A 19688-nucleotide genomic window follows, 5' to 3' on the forward strand; every position below is an offset into this window, starting at 1 on the left:
TAGGGGGTACATATATTTTTTATTAAAAAGATTTTATTTTTTTTTTAAAAGAGAGAGCATAAGCAGAGGGAGAGGGAGAAGTTGAGCTGGGAACCCAATGCAGGGCTCATTCACCAGACCCTGGGATCATGACCTGAGCCAAAGGCAGGTGCTTAACTGCTTGAGCCACCTAAGTGCCCCTGTTTTATTATCTTCTAACTGATTATATAATTTACTTATTTGTTATTACGCTGGAAATTTCCTTTGCTCCTTGAGGTCCCTTCTTCACCCTTACCTTACTCTGTGCCCTGAGGAGCTGCAATCTGTGGGCAGTTTCAACAAATCTTTCTTGCTCTCTGACTTTTAGTTCAGTTTAGCCAAGAAGGCACTATCAAAAGATTGGGTGTGGGGAAGAGAGAAAGAGAGAGAGAGAGAGAGAAAGAGAGAGAGTTCAGGGTGTGTATTTCCTTCAATTCCTCTGTCAGAGGAGACTGGACTGGTCAGCACAGCGTCCTGAAGCGAGGCAAACTACTGATCTTATGTAGGGTTTTAGAGAAGCAAGAAGTTGAGAATTGGTGGACTCTCAGAGGCTCTAGAGGGTTGGCCTCTGTATTGTTGCTCAGCAAGACTGTTGTTGATTGCTTGAGTCTCAGAGGTGTGTTCTCTAGAGGGAGGCTGACTTTCAGGATGAGTGTCTGACAGTGGTTACCTTACAAAAGTATGTTCACTGAATTGAGTTTTTGAGGATCATTTGAACTGGTTTAAAACTGGTTCTCATGGCTACGTATTGCCAAGGCTGTAACAATCAGTCTTTTTCTAAGTTTGTGGGAACTTCTGAATTCTCACCTCTCTGCAATGCTGTGTTTTGTTTTCAAGCCTCTGGTAATAACTTCCTCCTGTTGCTAGCCTTGGGTGCTTTATCATACACCGTACAGAGTTATTGAACTATACGCATTCACCCATTTTGAGTGTGCAATCGATTTCATGGAGGGATCCTGATATATCATTTGTCTTTTTCCCCCTGTTAAAATGAAGCTCTGTAAGAGCAGGGATTTTTTTTTCTCTGCTCTATTTTGTTCACTAATATAGCCGAGTGCATTCATTCTTTTTATAGTTATTATGACTCCTTTTATCTTTCCGAGGGCCATAAACAGAGATTTTCCTTGACCTAGGATGGGGTTATGCCTGGATAGATCCTTGGTAAGTTGAAAATGTCAAAAGTAAAAAATTCGTTTAGTGCACCTAACTCATTGAACATCATAGCTTAGCTTAGCCCAGCCTGCCTTACATGTGCTCAGAACACTTACATCAGCCTATAGTTAGGCAAGGTCATTAAACACAAAGCCTATTTTGTAATAAAGTATTGAATATCTCATGCACTTCACTGAATACTGTACTGAAAGTGAAAAGAAAAATGACTATATGGATACACAATAGTTGAGTGTATCAATTATTTACCTTTGTGATCACGTGGCTGACTGGAAGCTGTGGCTCACTGCTGCTGCCCAGCATCACAAGAGAGTATCATATCACATATTGCTTCAAAATCTGAAATAATACACTATATGTGTATTATTTTGCACCATCTTAAAATGGAAAATCATTTAAGTCCAGCCATCGTACTTTGGAGATTGTCTATACATATATTAAAGTTATTTTTATGTAGTTTGATTTTATTTTGCTTGCATTGATTATAATCATCTCTTAACTGTAGATTTTATCAAAATAAAATAATATCTCTGTTTCTTCTAGTTTCCTCATATGTTTTGGGATTTTGGTAGATAGGCTCATCTTGAATTAGAGTGTCCTTTTACTTTTTATTTCTTGGTTTTGCTCTCACTCTCTCTGGGTTCATGCCACCCTCAGTAGTCATTGTGTGGTTACCTCCATCCAATACTCCAGGGATCCTTAATGCAGAAGCAGGTCTTATGTTGGGGTTTGGGCTCCAGTCCTGTGGTGATATTAAAAAAGAGAATCCTATCACCAAGCATGTGGGTAACTTGGTGCTGGATTTGGGGCAATATCTGCATTCTCCTACTATCATAAATAAGGGGGCATAAGTAAGGCACAGCCTCAGGAAGTAGTTAATTGAAGCATTTTTAGTCTTTTTGTAAGGGTGGAAACCATACTTCAGTCTCTGGATTTGAGCAGTGAACCTGACCCAGGTCCCAGACTGTCTACAACTTCACCCTACTTTCTGGTTTATGTTTCTGCTCTGTCTGTGATTTACAAAGATCTGCTGATCTTCTATTTAAATGTGACTAGGCTGCCTGTTTTTTTTTTTTTTCTTTTTAATTGTATCATTGTTGTGTGATTGGAGTAGGGAAGATGTCTGAAAACAGATTTCTAACATATCTTTACTGGAAGTTAAATAGTTTCCTGTAACATAATTTTTAATGGATGCATGATATTTCACTGGGACAATTGCAGCTTAAATTTAGCAGACAGAACATGCACATTTCCTTCTATTTCCTCCTCAAGTCTCACAAAATAACTATTATGATCCAGTTTAAGAATACACATGCCCCACACTCCCTATGTCACTTCCCTGCTCTTCTTTGCTCCATAGGATTTATAACTGTTGGGCAAATCATAAAATTTATTTATGAATTTTGTTTATTATCTATTTCCTTTCACTAGACTATAAACCCTATGAGGGGAGGCCAGGGATTTTGACTACCTTATTCATGTTTATCTTCTCACCTGGTAGGACAGTGCCTGATATCCTAGTGAGTCCTTAAATATTGAGTGTATAAATGGATAAATGAATAAAGGAGTAAAGAGGCACAAGGCACAACAACGAAGATGAGATCAGAAACAGTTGCTGGCGAGAGACGTCAGCATCTTTGGTGCAGAAAAACTCACCAATCAGAGGTAACTGTGACAGATTAACTGCAAAAATAACTACATTCCTTTTTTGTTCCCTTTATCTATGTGCATTGCAATGTGACTTTACAGCCTGTACCATCAAGAGGTAGAGTCTATTCCCTGTTTCTTGAATGGGAAGTGGTCTTGTTATTTGCTTTGACCAATACTAGAAACAGTAAAATTTTACCAGTCCCAGCCTAACCATCAAAGAGTCTATGGGTTTCTGTCCTGAATCTAGGGACAGAACAATTGCCATGAACAATTCCAGGCTAATCTGATGAAAGATGAGAGAATATGTGGCCAGAACTGAGTCAGCACAGTTGTCCTAGTCAAGGCTGCAAGTGTTATGAGTAAACTCAGCCAAGGTTGACAAAACTGACTTTTCAGACTTGCGTTGGACTGCACATGACTAAGGAAGCCCAGCTGAAAGCAAAAGAATCATGCAGCTTGTTTAAAGACTCATGAGTAATCGTAAATGATTATTGATTCAAGCCACTGAATTTGGGGGGTAGTTTGTTACATAACAATAGCTAACGGATATAGTAACTCAGAAAACCAGAAAAAGTCCAGGGCCAGATGGCTTCCCTGGGGAATTCTATCAAACGTTTAAAGAAGAAACCATACCTATTCTACTAAAGCTGTTTGGAAAGATAGAAAGAGATGGAGTACTTCCAAATTCGTTCTATGAGGCCAGCATCACCTTAATTCCAAAACTAGACAAAGACCCCACCAAAAAGGAGAATTACAGACCAATATCCCTGATGAACATGGATGCAAAAATTCTCAACAAGATACTGGCCAATAGGATCCAACAGTACATTACGAAGATTATTCACCATGACCAAGTAGGATTTATTCCTGGGACGCAAGGCTGGTTCAACACTCGTAAAACAATCAATGTGATTCATCATATCAGCAAGAGAAAAACCAAGAATCATGATCCTCTCAATAGATGCAGAAAAAACATTTGACAAAATACAGCATCCATTCCTGATCAAAACTCTTCAGAGTGTAGGGATAGAGGGAACATTCCTCAACATCTTAAAAGCCATCTACAAAAAGCCCACAGCAAATATAATTCTCAATGGGGAAGCACTGGGAGCCTTTCCCCTAAGATCAGGAACAAGACAGGGATGTCTACTCTCACCACTGCTATTCAACATAGTACTGGAAGTCCTAGCCTCAGCAATCAGACAACAGAAAGACATTAAAGGCATTCAAATTGGCAAAGAAGAAGTCAAACTCTCCCTCTTCGCCGATGACATGATACTCTACATAGAAAACCCAAAAGACTCCACCCCAAGATTGCTAGAACTCATACAGCAATTCGGCAGTGTGGCAGGATACAAAATCAATGCCCAGAAATCAGTGGCATTTCTATACACTAACAATGAGACTGAAGAAAGAGAAATTAAGGAGTCAATCCCATTTACAATTGCACCCAAAAGCATAAGATACCTAGGAATAAACCTAACCAAAGAGGTAAAGGATCTATACCCTAAAAACTATAGAACACTTCTGAAAGAAATTGAGGAGGACACAAAGAGATGGAAAAATATTCCATGCTCATGGATTGGCAGAATTAATATTGTGAAAATGTCAATGTTACCCAGAGCAATTTACACGTTTAATGTAATCCCTATCAAAATACCATGGACTTTCTTCAGAGAGTTAGAACAAATTATTTTAAGATTTGTGTGGAATCAGAAAAGACCCCGAATAGCCAGGGGAATTTTAAAAAGAAAACCATATCTGGGGGCATCACAATGCCAGATTTCAGGTTGTACTACAAAGCTGTGGTCATCAAGACAGTGTGGTACTGGCACAAAAACAGACACATAGATCAATGGAACAGAAGAGAATTCAGAAGTGGACCCTGAACTTTATGGTCAACTAATATTCGACAAAGGAGGAAAGACTATCCATTGGAAAAAAGACAGTCTCTTCAATAAATGGTGCTGGGAAAATTGGACACCCACATGCAGAAGAATGAAACTAGACCACTCTCTTTCACCATACACAAAGATAAACTCAAAATGGATGAAAGATCTAAACGTGAGACAAGATTCCATCAAAATCCTAGAGGAGAACACAGGCAACACCCTTTTTGAACTCGGCCACAGTAACTTCTTGCAAGATACATCCACGAAGGCAAAAGAAACAAAAGCAAAAATGAACTATTGGGACTTCATCAAGATAAGAAGCTTTTGCACAGCAAAGGATACAGTCAACAAAACTAAAAGACAACCTACAGAATGGGAGAAGACATTTGCAAATAATGTATCAAATAAAGAGCTAGTTTCCAAGATCTATAAAGAACTTCTTAAACTCAACAGCAAAGAAACAAACAATCCAATCATGAAATGGGCAAAAGACATGAACAGAAATCTCACAGAGGAAGACATAGACATGGCCAACATGCACATGAGAAAATGCTCTGCATCACTTGCCATCAGGGAAATACAAATCAAAACCACAATGAGATACCACCACACACCAGTGAGAATGGCGAAAATTAACAAGGCAGGAAACCACAAATGTTGGAGAGGATGCAGAGAAAGGGGAACTCTCTGCACTGTTGGTGGGAATGTGACCTGGTGCAGCCACTCTGGAAAACTGTGTGGAGGTTCCTCAAAGAGTTAAAAATAGATCTTCCCTACGACCCAGTAATTGCACTCCTGGGGATTGACCCCAAAGATACAGATGCAGTGAAACGCCGGGACACCTGCACCCCGATGTTTATAGCAGCAATGGCCACAATAGCCAAGCTGTGGAAGGAGCCTCGATGTCCATCGACAGATGATGGATAAAGAAGATGTGGTCTATGTTTACAATGGAATATTCCTCAGCCATTAGAAATGACAAATACCCACCATTTGCTTCGACGTGGATGGAACTGGAAGGTATTATGCTGAGTGAAATAAGTCAATCGGAGAAGGACAAACATTATATGGTCTCATTCATTTGGGGAATATAAATAATAGTGAAAGGGAATAGAGGGGAAAGGAGAAGAAATGGGTAGGAAATATCAGGGAGGGAGAGAGAACATGGAAGACTCCTAACTCTGGGAAACGAACTAGGGGTGGTGGAAGGGGAGGAGGGCGGGGGGTGGGGGTGACTGGGTGGTGGGCACTGAGGGGGGCACTTGACAGGATGAGCACTGGGTGTTATTCTGTATGTTGGCAAATTGAACACCAATAAAAAATAAATTAAAAAAAAAAAGAAAACCAGAAAAAATCTGATAACTAAACCCACAGTGGGAAAGCCATTTAAAAGCAATCAGATTCTTCTAGTCAAATTCCCCTGTAGAATCAGAGCTATCATGTTCCATTTTAGGTGGAGGTACATGATTCAAAGTCTTTAAGATGAGTGTTTAGGGGCAGCCTTGGTGGCTCAGCGGTTAACGCTGCCTTTGGCCCAGGGCCCCATCCTGGAGACCCAAGATCGAGTCCCACGTTGGGCTCCCTGCATGGAACCTGCTTCTCCCTCTGCCTGTGTCTCTGCCTCTCTCTCTGTGCCACTCATGAATAAATGAATAAAGTCTTTAACAAAATAGTGTTTAGAACGCTAGATCCTCTCCACCCCATGCATTCAAGCAACTATTTCTTCCTCACCTTGGCATAAGATAGGAGCTTTACTTTCTGGAGAGGTCTTTGGACTCAGGCACACAAGGTACCTCACCAGCAGGTAGTAAGGAATCACACTAAAAGTAGGGAACAATGAAATGTCATAGAGGTTAATGGTAAAATTCTGAGCCCCCAGCTAGGTTCCGAGGATGATAGCAGCCAGGCTTAAAACTCTAAACAGGATTTTGGAGGGAAATCTGACCTATCCACAGAAGAGAATTTACATGTATGACCTAGTATGACCCCATGACCCTTCAACAAATTGTACAATGGACAGGCTCTGTGTGCACACACAGAAGGCTTTTTTCCCCACTCTTAAATATTTATTTACTTATCTATTTTGGAGTGAGAGAGAGAGAGCTTGCAAGCGAGCATAGTAGGGAGAGAAGGAACCAAGGGAGAGAATCTCAAGCAGACTCCCTGCTGAGTGGGGAGTGGATGCAGGGCTCTATCTTATGATCCATGAGATCATGACCTGAGCCAAAATTACAAGTCAGATGCTTAATTGACTGAGCCACCCAGGCACCCCCTCTCCTGCCCCTGCTCCAGAGAGCTTCTAATCAGTGTTTAAATACAAATTTTCAGTCAAGGGTCATCAGTTATGTGAGAGAAGTCTTTGTGTGAAACCAGAGTCCAAAACAAATAAACAGAAAAAAGGAACACAGATAAAGAGAGACAATGAAGGGAGCCGAAGAAAACTTAAAAAAAAAAAGCCAAGATTAATATCTCAAGGAGATGAGAAGATATTGTACCCCTGATACAAGACAAGGACACTGTTTAAAAAGGAATAGGCAGAGAATAAGAATATGCTTTTGGAAATGCAATGTTTGATGGGAGAAATAATTTAACAGGAGAGTTGGAAGGTAAAGTTGAGGAAATCCTCCCAAAAGCAGAACAAAAAAGACGAAGAGATGAGGTACTGAGGAAAAAATTAAGTATTAAAAAAAAAAAAAAGTATTTAGAAGAGAAATCCAAGAGTCTTAAAACAGCATTGCATAGCATCAAAACTTATTTAATCAGCAGATTCATGGCTGACTATTAAAACTGTTGTTTGCAATTATTAACAGTTCTTGCAGTGAACATCTTTGAAGCTAAATTTTGGGTTTCTGCCATGATTATTTCCTTGGGATAAAATTACAGAATGGAATTACTTGATTAAAATATATAAACATATTAAAGCCTTTTGATATGTATTACTAAGAAAGATTGTTTCAATTTATAATTCCAGAATATGAAAACAATGGTTTGTGACTTTTCCTTAAAATCAATCACCCCTGTCTCAGTCTATCTGGCAATGGGTTCCCATTGTATCAACAATAGGTATGGGAATTGGCAGTTGTGTTTATTCTCATTTCCCAACAAGATTAAGCAAATTATCCATCACATAACATCCTGAATTGTCTTGGTACATTCTGCTTTGTTCTATAGATCAAAAACTTTGAATGAGAGTTCTACAACAGTAGATTAAAGATGTTCTTTTTTGTTACGCTCCACACATGTGCTTCAGTCTTGACCTAAAGAGATAATATTGGATGAGAATGAAGTTGTTTTAATTTTAGACTCTACTTTTGGTCTAGCCCATCTATGACTACATCTTAGACGTGCTAAGGATAATAGCAGTGATAGTGGAAGTCTACTTAATGAGGTAAGTGTTCTTTGCTATAAATGTTTAGAGAAGAAAAGGAAGTGAAAAATGGAGGGAAGGAGGGAGGAGGGAGGAGGTAGAGAGAGTGGAGGGTCACTGAAGGATCAAGATCCAGAAACTGGCTGGCCTTAAACACAAGGAAAAGGATTTCATCTCTGAGAGTGGATGAAAAGAAATAAAGATGAGTAAGGGAGGAGATGCTCATAGATTGTGGGTGAGTTGTTGAGGGAATTATTTCTCTGATCACTCCTTTTCCTTTGTTAAGTATGAAGTAAGGCTATTTGCTGAGAAGCAGGAAGGTAGGAGTTGGAGAAAAAGAATTGAGAAATGTGCGTTGGTGGAAATTTGGAATGGTTCTCATTGGAATGAGAAGGAGAAAGGGATCTGAGCATGAACAAATAAAGGACTTACCTATCTCTTTACTCAGTATGTGCTTCTTGAAAGTGAAGGCTATAACTTTGTTCCTCTGTATTATCAGTATCAAGCCTAATGCCTGACTTTCTGGAAGTACTCAAGAAATTTTTGCCAAAAACATGGCTGCCAGTCACTGTTATTTGACCCATAGCCTTGACATTGAATGTCTCAGATTTTTCCCTTTCCCTAAAATATCAGCTTGGCCCAGACCTACCTTGACTTACTCCCTGTAAAATTATTAGAAGAGACAAAAACAAAACCCAGTTCTTAATTGAGACACTAAATCTCAACACACCCAGGAAGCAAAGACATAGAAAAAGCAAGACTGATTAATCATATTTCTCCTGCTGTATTTCAAGTCCTTTCATTGGTCATGGCAACTTTCCAAAAGGACATTTATTAACAGAAAGTTTTCATCACCATTTAGTTCTCATCTCAAGCAAGTAGCATTGCCAAGTAGCACTGCCATTTCAGCATGAATTACAGTTAACATTCTAAAGTGCTATGTGAATTTTTTGGGATGCGTTTTGTGGCAATTAAGCTCTGGGGGAGTTAATGACATGTTTGCATTTTAAAAATATTTATTTATTTATTTATTTATTTATTTATTTATTTATTTATTTATTTATTTACAGTGAGCAGGGGTAATGGAAGAGGGAGGGAGGGAGAGAATCTCAAGCAGACTCCACATTGAGTGTGGAACCCAACACAGGGTTGATCGATCCCACAATCCTGAGACCATGACCTGAGTCCAAACCACTGCGCCTTAAACTCATTCCATGAGGCTGAATGGGAAGCCGATGCCACGCCACCCTTTCCATTGCCCACTTTTTCATTTGAGAGCCCTAATCTTTTGGATGGTCTTCTGATGACCCTCTCCCAAACTCCTGTTCCAATTCAAGTTTTGGAACAAAAGTTCACGTTCATTGGAAAGGAAATCGTTACTTTCACTGAGTTGTTCTCATATTTGGTGGCATTTCATATGCAAACACATACAGTGAGGAAAACTAAAAAAAAAGTATCTGTAAGGAGTGATTTTTTTTTAAGGCAGTGTTTTTTGATGTCTATGTTCAAATTTTTTTAAAATTAAGGCTTTATTTTCTAGAGCAGTTTTATATTCAGGGCAAAACTGAGGAGAAGGTACAGAGATTTTCTATATATTCCTGCCTATACACGTATATAGTCTTCCCCATTAGCAACATCCTGTTCAAATGGTACTTTTTTCATAATCAGTGAACCTACCTCAACATATCGTAATCCCCCAAGGTCCAGAGTTTACATGAGGGTTCATTCTTGGTGTTGTGCATTCTATGGGTTTGGCTAAATGTATTATGACATGTATCCATCATTTTAGTATGTAGAAAGTATTTTCATTGCCTACAAATCCTCTGTGCTTTATTTATATATCTCTCCCCTCTACTCCCACTCTGCCAATCCCTAGCAACCACTGATCTTTTTACTGTCTCTATAGTTTTGCCTTTTCCAGAATGTCATATAGTTGGAATCATACAGTATGTAGCCTTTTCAGATTGGCTTCTTTCACTTAGTAAGATGCACTTTAAGTTTTTTCCATATCTTTTCATGGCTTGATAGTTTATTTCTGCTTAGTGCTGAATCATATTACATTGTCTGGCGTACCACAGTTTATTGATCCATTCACCTACTGAAGGATGTCTTCATTGCTTTTAAATGTTGGCAATTATGAATAAAGCTACTATAAACATCTGTGTGTAGGTTTGGTGGGACATAAATTGTGGGCTACTTTGGTTGAACACCAAGGGGAACAATTACTGGATGATGTGTTGGTTTCGTAAGAAACCAACAAACTATTCCTAACAATGAGTGAGATTTTCTGTTTCTCCACTTCCTTGCCAGCATTTAGTGATGTCAGCTCCAGATTTTGCCCCCTTTAATAGATGTGTAGTGGTATCTCACTGTGGATTTAATTTGCATTTCCTTGATGGTATGTGATGTGGAGCATCTTTTCATATGCTTATTTGCTGTTTTTCTTCTTTAGTGAAGTGTCTGTTTTGTCCCAATTTTAAACTGGGTTGTTTGTTTTCTTATTGTTGAGTTTTAAGAGTTCTTTGTGTATTTGGAATAATAGTCCTTTATCAGATGTGTCTTTTGCAAGTATTTTCCCATTCTGTGGTTCATCTTCTCATCCTAACATTATGTTTTACAGAGCACAATTTTTAATTTTATCCAGTTTATCAATTATTTCTTTCAGGGATTATGCCTTTGACGTATCTAAAAAATAATCAACATTACCAAGATTATCTAGGGTTTCTCCTGTTATCTTCTAAGAGTTTTATGGTTTACATTCAGATTTATGATCCATTTTGAGACAATTTTTGTGAAGGGTATAGGATACATGTCTAGATTCTTTTGTTGTTGTTGTTGTTTTGAATGTAGATATCCAGTTGTTCCAATGTCATTGTTGAAAAGACTATCTATTTAAAAAAAAGACTATCTGCTCCATTGTATTACCTTTGCTCCTTTGTCTAAGAACAGTTGTCTCTGTTTATATATGTCGGCTTCTGGGCTTTCTATTGTGTTCCATTGATCTACTTGTTTATTCTCCCACCAATGCTACACTGTCTTGATTACTGTAGCTTTACAGTGAGTCTTTTATTTTTATTTATTTTTATTTTTTATTTTTTAATTTATTTTTTATTGGTGTTCAATTTACCAACATACAGAATAACCCCCAGTGCCTGTCACCCATTCACTCCCACCCCCTGCCCTCCTCCCCTTCTACCACCCCTAGTTCGTTTCCCAGAGTTAGCAGTCTTTACGTTCTGTCTCCCTTTCTGATATTTCCCACACATTTCTTCTCCCTTCCCTTATATTCCCTTTCACTATTATTTATATTCCCCACATGAATGAGAACATATAATGTTTGTCCTTCTCCGATTGACTTACTTCACTCAGCATAATACCCTCCAGTTCCATCCAGGTTGAAGCAAATGGTGGGTATTTGTCGTTTCTAATGGCTGAGTAATATTCCATTGTATACATAAACCACATCTTTTTTATCCACTCATCTTTCGATGGACACCGAGGCTCCTTCCACAGCTTGGCTATTGTGGCCATTGCTGCTATAAACATCGGGGTGCAGGTGTCCCGGCGTTTCATTGCATCTGTATCTTTGGGGTAAATCCCCGGGAGTGCAATTGCTGGGTCGTAGGGAAGATCTATTTTTAACTATTTGAGGAACCTCCACACAGTTTTCCAGAGTGGCTGCACCAGTTCACATCCTCACCAACATTTGTGGTTTCCTGCCTTGTTAATTTTCGCCATTCTCACTGGTGTGAGGTGGTATCTCATTGTGGTTTTGATTTGTATTTCCCTGATGGCAAGTGATGCAGAGCATTTTCTCATGTGCATGTTGGCCATGTCTATGTCTTCCTCTGTGAGATTTCTGTTCATGTCTTTTGCCCATTTCATGATTGGATTGTTTGTTTCTTTGCTGTTGAGTTTAAGAAGTTCTTTATAGATCTTGGAAACTAGCCCTTTATCTGATATGTCATTTGCAAATATCTTCTCCCATTCTGTAGGTTGTCTTTTAGTTTTGTTGACTGTATCCTTTGCTGTGCAAAAGCTTCTTATCTTGATGAAGTCCCAATAGTTCAATTTTGCTTTTGTTTCTTTTGCCTTTGTGGATGTATCTTGCAAGAAGTTACTGTGGCTGAGTTTTAAAAGGGTGTTGCCTGTGTTCTTCTCTAGGATTTTGATGGAATCTTGTCTCACGTTTAGATCTTTCATCCATTTTGAGTTTATCTTTGTGTATGGTGAAAGAGAGTGGTCTAGTTTCATTCTTCTGCATGTGGATGTCCAATTTTCCCAGCACCATTTATTGAAGAGACTGTCTTTCTTCCAATGGATAGTCTTTCCTCCTTTATCGAATATTAGTTGACCATAAAGTTCAGGGTCCACTTCTGGGTTCTCTATTCTGTTTCATTGATCTATGTGTCTGTTTTTGTGTGAGTACCACACTGTCTTGATTGCCAGTACCACACTGTCTTGATTGCCAGTACCACACTGTCTTGATTACAGTGAGACTTGAAGTCAGGTAGTGTCTGTCTCCATATAAACTCTAGAATTGGTTTGTTAATATCCACAAAATAACTTGCTGAGATTTTTATTGGAGTTGCATTGAATCCATAGATCAAGTTTGGCAGAATTGGCATCTGAGAATTTTGAGTCTTTCTATCCATGAACATGGAGTATCTCCCCCTTTATTTAGTTCTTTGACTTTGTTCATCAGGGTTTTGTAGTTTTCCTCATATAAATCTCATACATGTTTTGTTAGATTTATACCTAAGTATTTCACTTTGGGAAATGCTTATATAAATGGCATTGTGTTTTTAATTTCAAATTGCACTTGTTCATTGTTGGTATATAAGAAAAAATTGAGTTTTGTATGTTAACCTTTATTCTGCAAACTTGCTATAATGCTTGTTAGTTCCAGTAGATTTTTGTTGTTGTTGTTGATTCTTTTGGAATTTCTACATAGATGATTGTTTCATCTGTGAACAAAGACATTTTTATTTCTTCCCTCTCAATCAGTATTTCTTTTATATCCTTTTCTGATCTTGTTGCAGTAGCTAGAACTCCAGCACAATGTTGAAAGAGATTGGTGAGAGGAGACAGGAAGTATCTTTTCAAAGACTGATCAACTCTAGTAATTATTAATTGAAGGGAAAAGAAACATAGTTTTGAGGTTTTGTCTTAAGTGTAAAGCACTTATTAAATTAAAGAAATTCTTCATGCCCATTTGAGCTCTGGGAAGAGGGAAAATTTATTTCTATGTAGAGAATGACTTTTTAAGAAAATTAATGCAATTTTCAGTTAAACTCTAAAACTTTGCTTTGTGGGAGTATGATTATAAGATTTAGACTTAAAGTCTGAAAAACAAATAAGTGTGAAAGAAACTATAAAGATTGGAAAATGTCTTCCCAGGCTCTTTGGAGAGTGGGACTGTTTGAGAAGCATTCATGTTACCAACCATAGTCTCCACCCCAGGAACCCAAACCACAGCCCATCAAACTCCTAGACACTGACCATGGGTGCCTGGAGGAGCACTATCAACAGTTCATGAGCTCTGGTCAGATTTATTGCAGGGTTATGTCGTGCTGACTTTAGAAAGAGGTTAAGTTGAATTCAGTGTCCCCTTTATCCAACTTACAACAGACATTTAGAATTTTTCATGGAGAAGTTTCTTGGAGGAACTTTGAGATCACTGTTCTAGAATCGTAAGTTTTAAAAGTAAGAGTGTATTGCTGTGAATCCTTCTCCATAAAGCTGAGTGTGAAAAGAGGTCATTTGTCTTTGTTTTCTTTATGTCAGGTCAAATCTGACTCAGAAACAATCCCCCCACCGATGCTGTGACAGCAGGAAATTTATGCTTAATGAAGTGGGCCCACATATCTTGCCCAGGGCTGTACAAAAATCTTATGTGGTTCTTAGAAAATGGAAAATGCGCCCTTAATCTTTAGCCTGCCATGCTACTGACATCTTCACCATCCAGATCATCATGGTCCCTTGAAAATGGGTGGATACTAGGCCATGTAGTCCATTCTTTCTCTGAGAGCTTGCCCTTTCCTTGAAATCACCGAGGTGGAGCATACATCCTCCTCACTAGCCAGGCTGGCTGGCTTACCTCCCTTGAGGCTTAGAGTAATGAAGGTCCATCCATGTGCTTAGAATGGGATAGAAAAATATGATGACAACAAAATACAAATTAGTATTTCAATAAATAATTCTTCCACAGCAGGATGAAGATATGACCATTCCATTGTCTATACTGCTCCTGGCAGAGCAAAGGTATTGAACTCGGGCAGTTTGACCCCAGAACACATATGGAATGGATTTATTGCTTCATTCTTAAGAAAACCACTGATCCAATCAACCAATGCTGTTTATCATCTACCACACTGAAGGCACTATGCTAGATGCTGTGAATAGAGCAGTAAACCAAATAGATAGGGGCCTTTCTTTGTGATGCTTAATGTCCAGCCGTAGAGACTGTGCAACTATGGCAGGTTAGAGTTTATGCCTTATAGCTCAGATGTGCCAAAAATTAAAGTAGTTTTCTTTATTTTTTTATGATAGGCCTCATTCCTATTGATGGTGGGGAAACCATTTAAAGCTATCAACCCATGAAAGTAATTCATTTTTAAAAATAGTTTAAAATGACCAAGTTTGGTCTAACCCAGTGTCTTTTGGGTACTTGTAGTTTTTCCCCCGAAGGTTTTTAGTCCTTCTTTTTCCTCTTTTCCTTGGCCCAGGGTGAACCTAAGAAGTATGCATACAGGGAAGGTACTCTCCTGAGCCATACTTGGAGAATTGTACTAGAATCTCTTTGCCAGTGCTCCATGGGGATTCCTACAGACAAGCAGGCCTCCTCTCCCACAGGGTTTCAGCCCTCAGGAAGAGCTGGGGCCCTACAGTCTAACCTCTTTGCTCTATTCTGTTTCTTTCTCTCAAAATGTCCCCAGCAAAGGAGGAATTTCTACTTCTTGTTGGATGCCTTTATGATTGTTTTTTATATGGTCTTCTGCTTCTTTGAGCCATTTACTTATACATTTGACAGATACTTATGGGACACCTATAATATACCAGGTACTCGTCTACCACTCAGGATATGTCAGTGATCAAAACCAAGACTCCAGTCCTTATGAAGTTTACATTCTAGTGTGGAGAGAGGAGAGACAACCAATAGACATAGAAAATAAGTAAATTATGTAGTATATCAGAAGATCATAAATGTTACCCCAAAAAAGAGAAAGAAAGGCAAATAGGATGGAGAGTGTGGGAAAGCAGCATGCAATTTTAAATAGAATAGTCAGGGCTGGCCCCAATCAGAAGGAAGTATTGAGTGACGCTTTGGAGCAAAGGCCTGAGCTGGCCATTTGAACAACTGGGGAATGAGGGCTCTGGGCAGATGGGATGGCAACTGCCCTAAAGTGGGGGTTTGACTTGCACACAGCAAGGAGACCAGCATGCCTGGAGCCAACTGAGACAGGGAGAAGCTTATAGAAGTGACTACAGTAGACGGGTTTATAAAAGTGGGGCAGGATCATGCAGTTGTCTGTAATGGTTCATATAGCTCATTTTACCATTGCATTCTTAACTCTTTTTGCAAAGATGTGTCAACAACTACTGATTGGTTTTAAAAATTTTGGAAACTTTTTGCAGATTATCTGAGCATGGGTCTAAAGTGACAAGGTGATGAACTAAATTCCCTTCTGTAGTTCTACATATCATTATTTTTAAAAACGATTATTTATTCATGGCAGATACAGAGAGAGAGAGAGAGAGAGAGAGAGGCAGAGACACAAGTAGAGGGAGAAACAGGCTCCATGCAGGGAGCCTGATGTGGGACTTGATCCCAGGACTCCAGGATCACACCACAGGCTGAAGGCGGCACTAAACCGCTGGGCCACAGAGGCTGCCCTCTACATATCTTTAAATTCTGGACAAGGGTTGCATGTGGTCCTGAATCATGATGAAATATTTCTAGTTTATATTCAGATCTATGCTTGTTCTGTTGGCAGAGCTTCCATGAGTCAGGTTGGAGCAAGAAGATACCTATGTAACATTGTGCCTTGATTCAACGAGATACTCAGAGATCACATTCCAGGAGAGAAGAAGTTTAGAAGTGGCAGCAGGTTAACAATGGCATTTAGCTCTAAAGCACAAGGGCTTATGGGTAACAGATCCTTTTTCCTAAAAAAGAGGGGCATTCTTATCTAATATTTATGTAAAGGAAACAGCTGTAAATGGTCATCCCAGGAAATTCATTGCTAGGATTTGCCAGCCTACCCTGCAGAGACAGTTCAACTCAGCGAGATATATACATATATTTCATATATATATCAAATATATATATATTTTTAACATCTTTGAAATTGAAGTTGGTAGAGCAAATCTAACAAAGGGAAATTAACGAGTGGCATTCATGCCCAGTCAGTTCATTTAATATAATGTCTGGCTCCTAACCCTATTTTTGGTAAACTGCAAACAGAATTTACTTGTTTTCTGAAGGGGATCTGGGTCAGAAGCCAGTAACAGAGCATCCAACAAGTTACTTTTCTGCCTTTGAACCACTCAGCTAGAGAAATGTGAGGAGCAGTTTGGAAAAAGAGGGACTGTTCTTTAGTGTCTGTTTGGAATTCGCTCTCTTTGTCCTGTACACAAGTACAGTCTGTAAAATATCACATTCCTAGAAGGTGGATTAATGAAATTCTGAAACCTCCTACATATGATACACCTCCTGGGTAATCTCACATGTGTTAAAATTGTTACAGACACTTTCCTATCACCACAATTACAGTTTTTATTGTGTGGAGTGAGGGGTGGGGGAAAGAATTCATAAAATAAAAGTTAGTCTTCGACATGTGGCAAGTCCATCAGCTACGTGATAAATCTTTCACAGAGCTGCATTCCGTAAGGTGAGAGAGTCTGCTTTCCTTTACCAGGGCCTGACCTCCTGTTACTCAGTACTTTGGGGTACAACTGAACTTTGCATCAGAAGGAAGTTCCAGAGGCCCCCTGTGGGCTGTCTGTTTCTTGCTGAGAACATTCTAAGGCTGTGTTTTGAGTTGTTTGTCTTTCCCCTCCTTGAATGCCATGCAGTTTACTAGAGTAGACTTGCTTTTATGTTTTCTTTCTCTTTCATGTCCATTTCTGGCTGACCGTTCAATACTGTGGCCATTGGCATGAGTCGTAATGCTTGGGTAACTGGGCAAGCAATTAGTCCAACCAGACAGATCTTCCTTCTTCAGCAAGTCTTTCCTGGCTTCTGCAAACACAGCTGGCCAGACAAAGACCATGAGAAGAAACCAGACAGTAAGTCGCTTCTTACTTTAAAAGAAATAAACTCAAAATGTTATTAATAGTTGTCATTTTGTAGTTGAAGACAAGGATGCTCCAAGCACCAATGCTATAAGGATTATGTTGGAGGGCGCTTAGTCTTTTGTGGTTCCCTGCCTCCACTGTAGCACATAACTTGGGGGAAACCGTTCAGGGTTCAAATCAACACATGGTTAGTGGAAGAAGCTTCTGGAAATCTCCACTGACATTCTGAGAAGCCAGCTTGAAAGGGAAGAACTCAGTGAGACACCTCTTCAAACATCTTGGAAACAAATGATAGACTAGTGCTGGGGCTGTAATTAGAGCCTGAGATGAGAATTCTTCTCTCCTGGAAACTAAACAAACTGGGGGAAAGAAAAAAAATCCAAATATAATTTATAGACACAAAAGGAACAATTGAATTAGTAAGAATAGGCATGAGCTCAAAGGTAAATTGGAGCATGAATTCTGTAGGCACAAGATCACATGAAATATATTTTTTAAAGCTTTTCAAACCTCTGAATCCCATTGCTCTTGAAACGCAGTTGAAGAAATGGAAAAAGCATGGCTGGAAGTGCTAGTGAAGCCAGGGGAGTAGAAATTCTTGGTTCTAGCAGGCTGAGCTCATCTCAGGGACTGGGAATGAAGACAAAAGGAGTTGCGTTCCCACATCATCCCTGTGGAGTACGCAAGCACCGTGGCCTCCTCCCTTATCTTTGTAGACACCATATGGGATCAATCTTGGTGATGATGATAGGTCCTTGGTGACTATGATATTCCCCTAGCAGATCCTTCAGATTTGACCCGGGATGGGGTGGGGTGGAAGAGCGAAGGAGTGGGGAGGGAGAGAAGGGGATCACAGGGGATGAAAGCAGTTAATGAATTTCAAACAAAACCACAGGAAGACAAAAAGATAGGACTCCTCAGAAAAGTTTCAACACTTCCTAAATGAGTAAGTCAGAGAAACATCACTAAATGTGCTGCCCATAATTTAAGGTAGTCAGCTAGAGGATTACTTTCTATTGTGCTTTCTGAAGGCTGGAATTAGTTCTGTGGGATGCTTTTGCAAATGATACTGTCATTTTTTACTTTTCAGCTTGGTAGAGCTTGCCACTTAAGCAGGACTCCTAGGAGGAAGTTGGCTTGTTTACCAACTTTACAAGAATGATCCCAAGGGAAAGGGCAGTCCCCATTTTAGATGTGGGTTCCTGCCACTGACTACCTGTGTGACCGTAAGCTGATCAGCCTCTCTGGGACTGCCATCTGATCTGTGAAACGAAGGTATTGGGTTGGATGACTTTTTAGGATCTCTAAGTTCTGGAAATGGGCTCAAATGGAATATTCTATAGATTTAAGTTTATCTTAGTGATGGACACGACTCTTAGTCATCCCTTCTGGCACCTTCTTCAAAATTCTTCTTTAAAAGGAAGACTTCATGGAAAGTATTTCCTATATAGTGAAAGAGTTTAGAAGATATGACCCCAAAATATCCTATTCCAGATCATTTTTAATTCAAGGCACTTTAGAAACAGCAGATCCATGGAGGGCATCCTTCCTTTTTCCTCCTGAAAGCAGGAGATGAGATGCTGATATGGAAGATGTCCTGCCTATAGCAGAAGGCAAGAAACATTCGTATCACCAGAGACGAGGAGTCAAGGCCAAGAGTGCAAACAAACCTATTAAACTAATCAGTGACAGTGACAAAACATGAGAGACACCTAACTCTGGGAAATGAACAAGGGGTAGTGGAAGGGGAAGTGGACGGGGGGTTGGGGTGACTGGGTGATGGGCAATGAGGGAGGCACTTGGCGGGATGAGCACTAGGTGTTATGCTTGCTATATGTTGGCAAATTGAACTCCAATGAAAAAAAATTTAAAAAAATAAACTAATCTAGCCTTCTAGTTGCTTCTCCCTAATTAACTACCCTAGCCTAAGCCCCTCTGCCTTGTCACGTGCTCACAGTTTAGTCCTCCTTGTCCAACTTCATGTGGAAGCATTTGACTCTAGCTGCTTCTTTGCATCTTCATTTTTCTTGTACAAGTCTAAAAAAAAAAAAAGTAACTAAAACTTGTATGTATGCTTTTCCTCCTGTTTATCTGTCTCATGTTAGTTTAATTCTTAGGCCCGGCTGGAGACCCAAATGTAAAGGTGAAAATTTTCTCTCCCTACAGTAGCAATACGTGTCTCTCCATTTTCAGTTGCTCCGTGCAGGTGACGAACATTGTCATCTATAGGAACATTCTCCTCCTTCTTACCACACTTCTGGGGAAGAGTTTGTCTTCCTTTCTCTCTGTTC

General features: G+C 39.5%; 1 long non-coding RNA gene across 1 annotated transcript; it reads left to right on the plus strand.

Annotated features, from left to right (window-relative positions):
* Positions 1-8048: 8048 nt before the first annotated feature.
* On the plus strand, positions 8049-18714 carry LOC111097819. Its single transcript, XR_005365141.1, has 3 exons — positions 8049-8118; positions 16095-17388; positions 18488-18714. It is a non-coding gene; the product is annotated as an uncharacterized LOC111097819 (long non-coding RNA).
* Positions 18715-19688: the final 974 nt, after the last annotated feature.

This window comes from Canis lupus, chromosome 10, assembly GCF_011100685.1.
Source record: "Canis lupus familiaris isolate Mischka breed German Shepherd chromosome 10, alternate assembly UU_Cfam_GSD_1.0, whole genome shotgun sequence".
NCBI classification, from domain to species: Eukaryota; Metazoa; Chordata; class Mammalia; order Carnivora; family Canidae; genus Canis; species Canis lupus.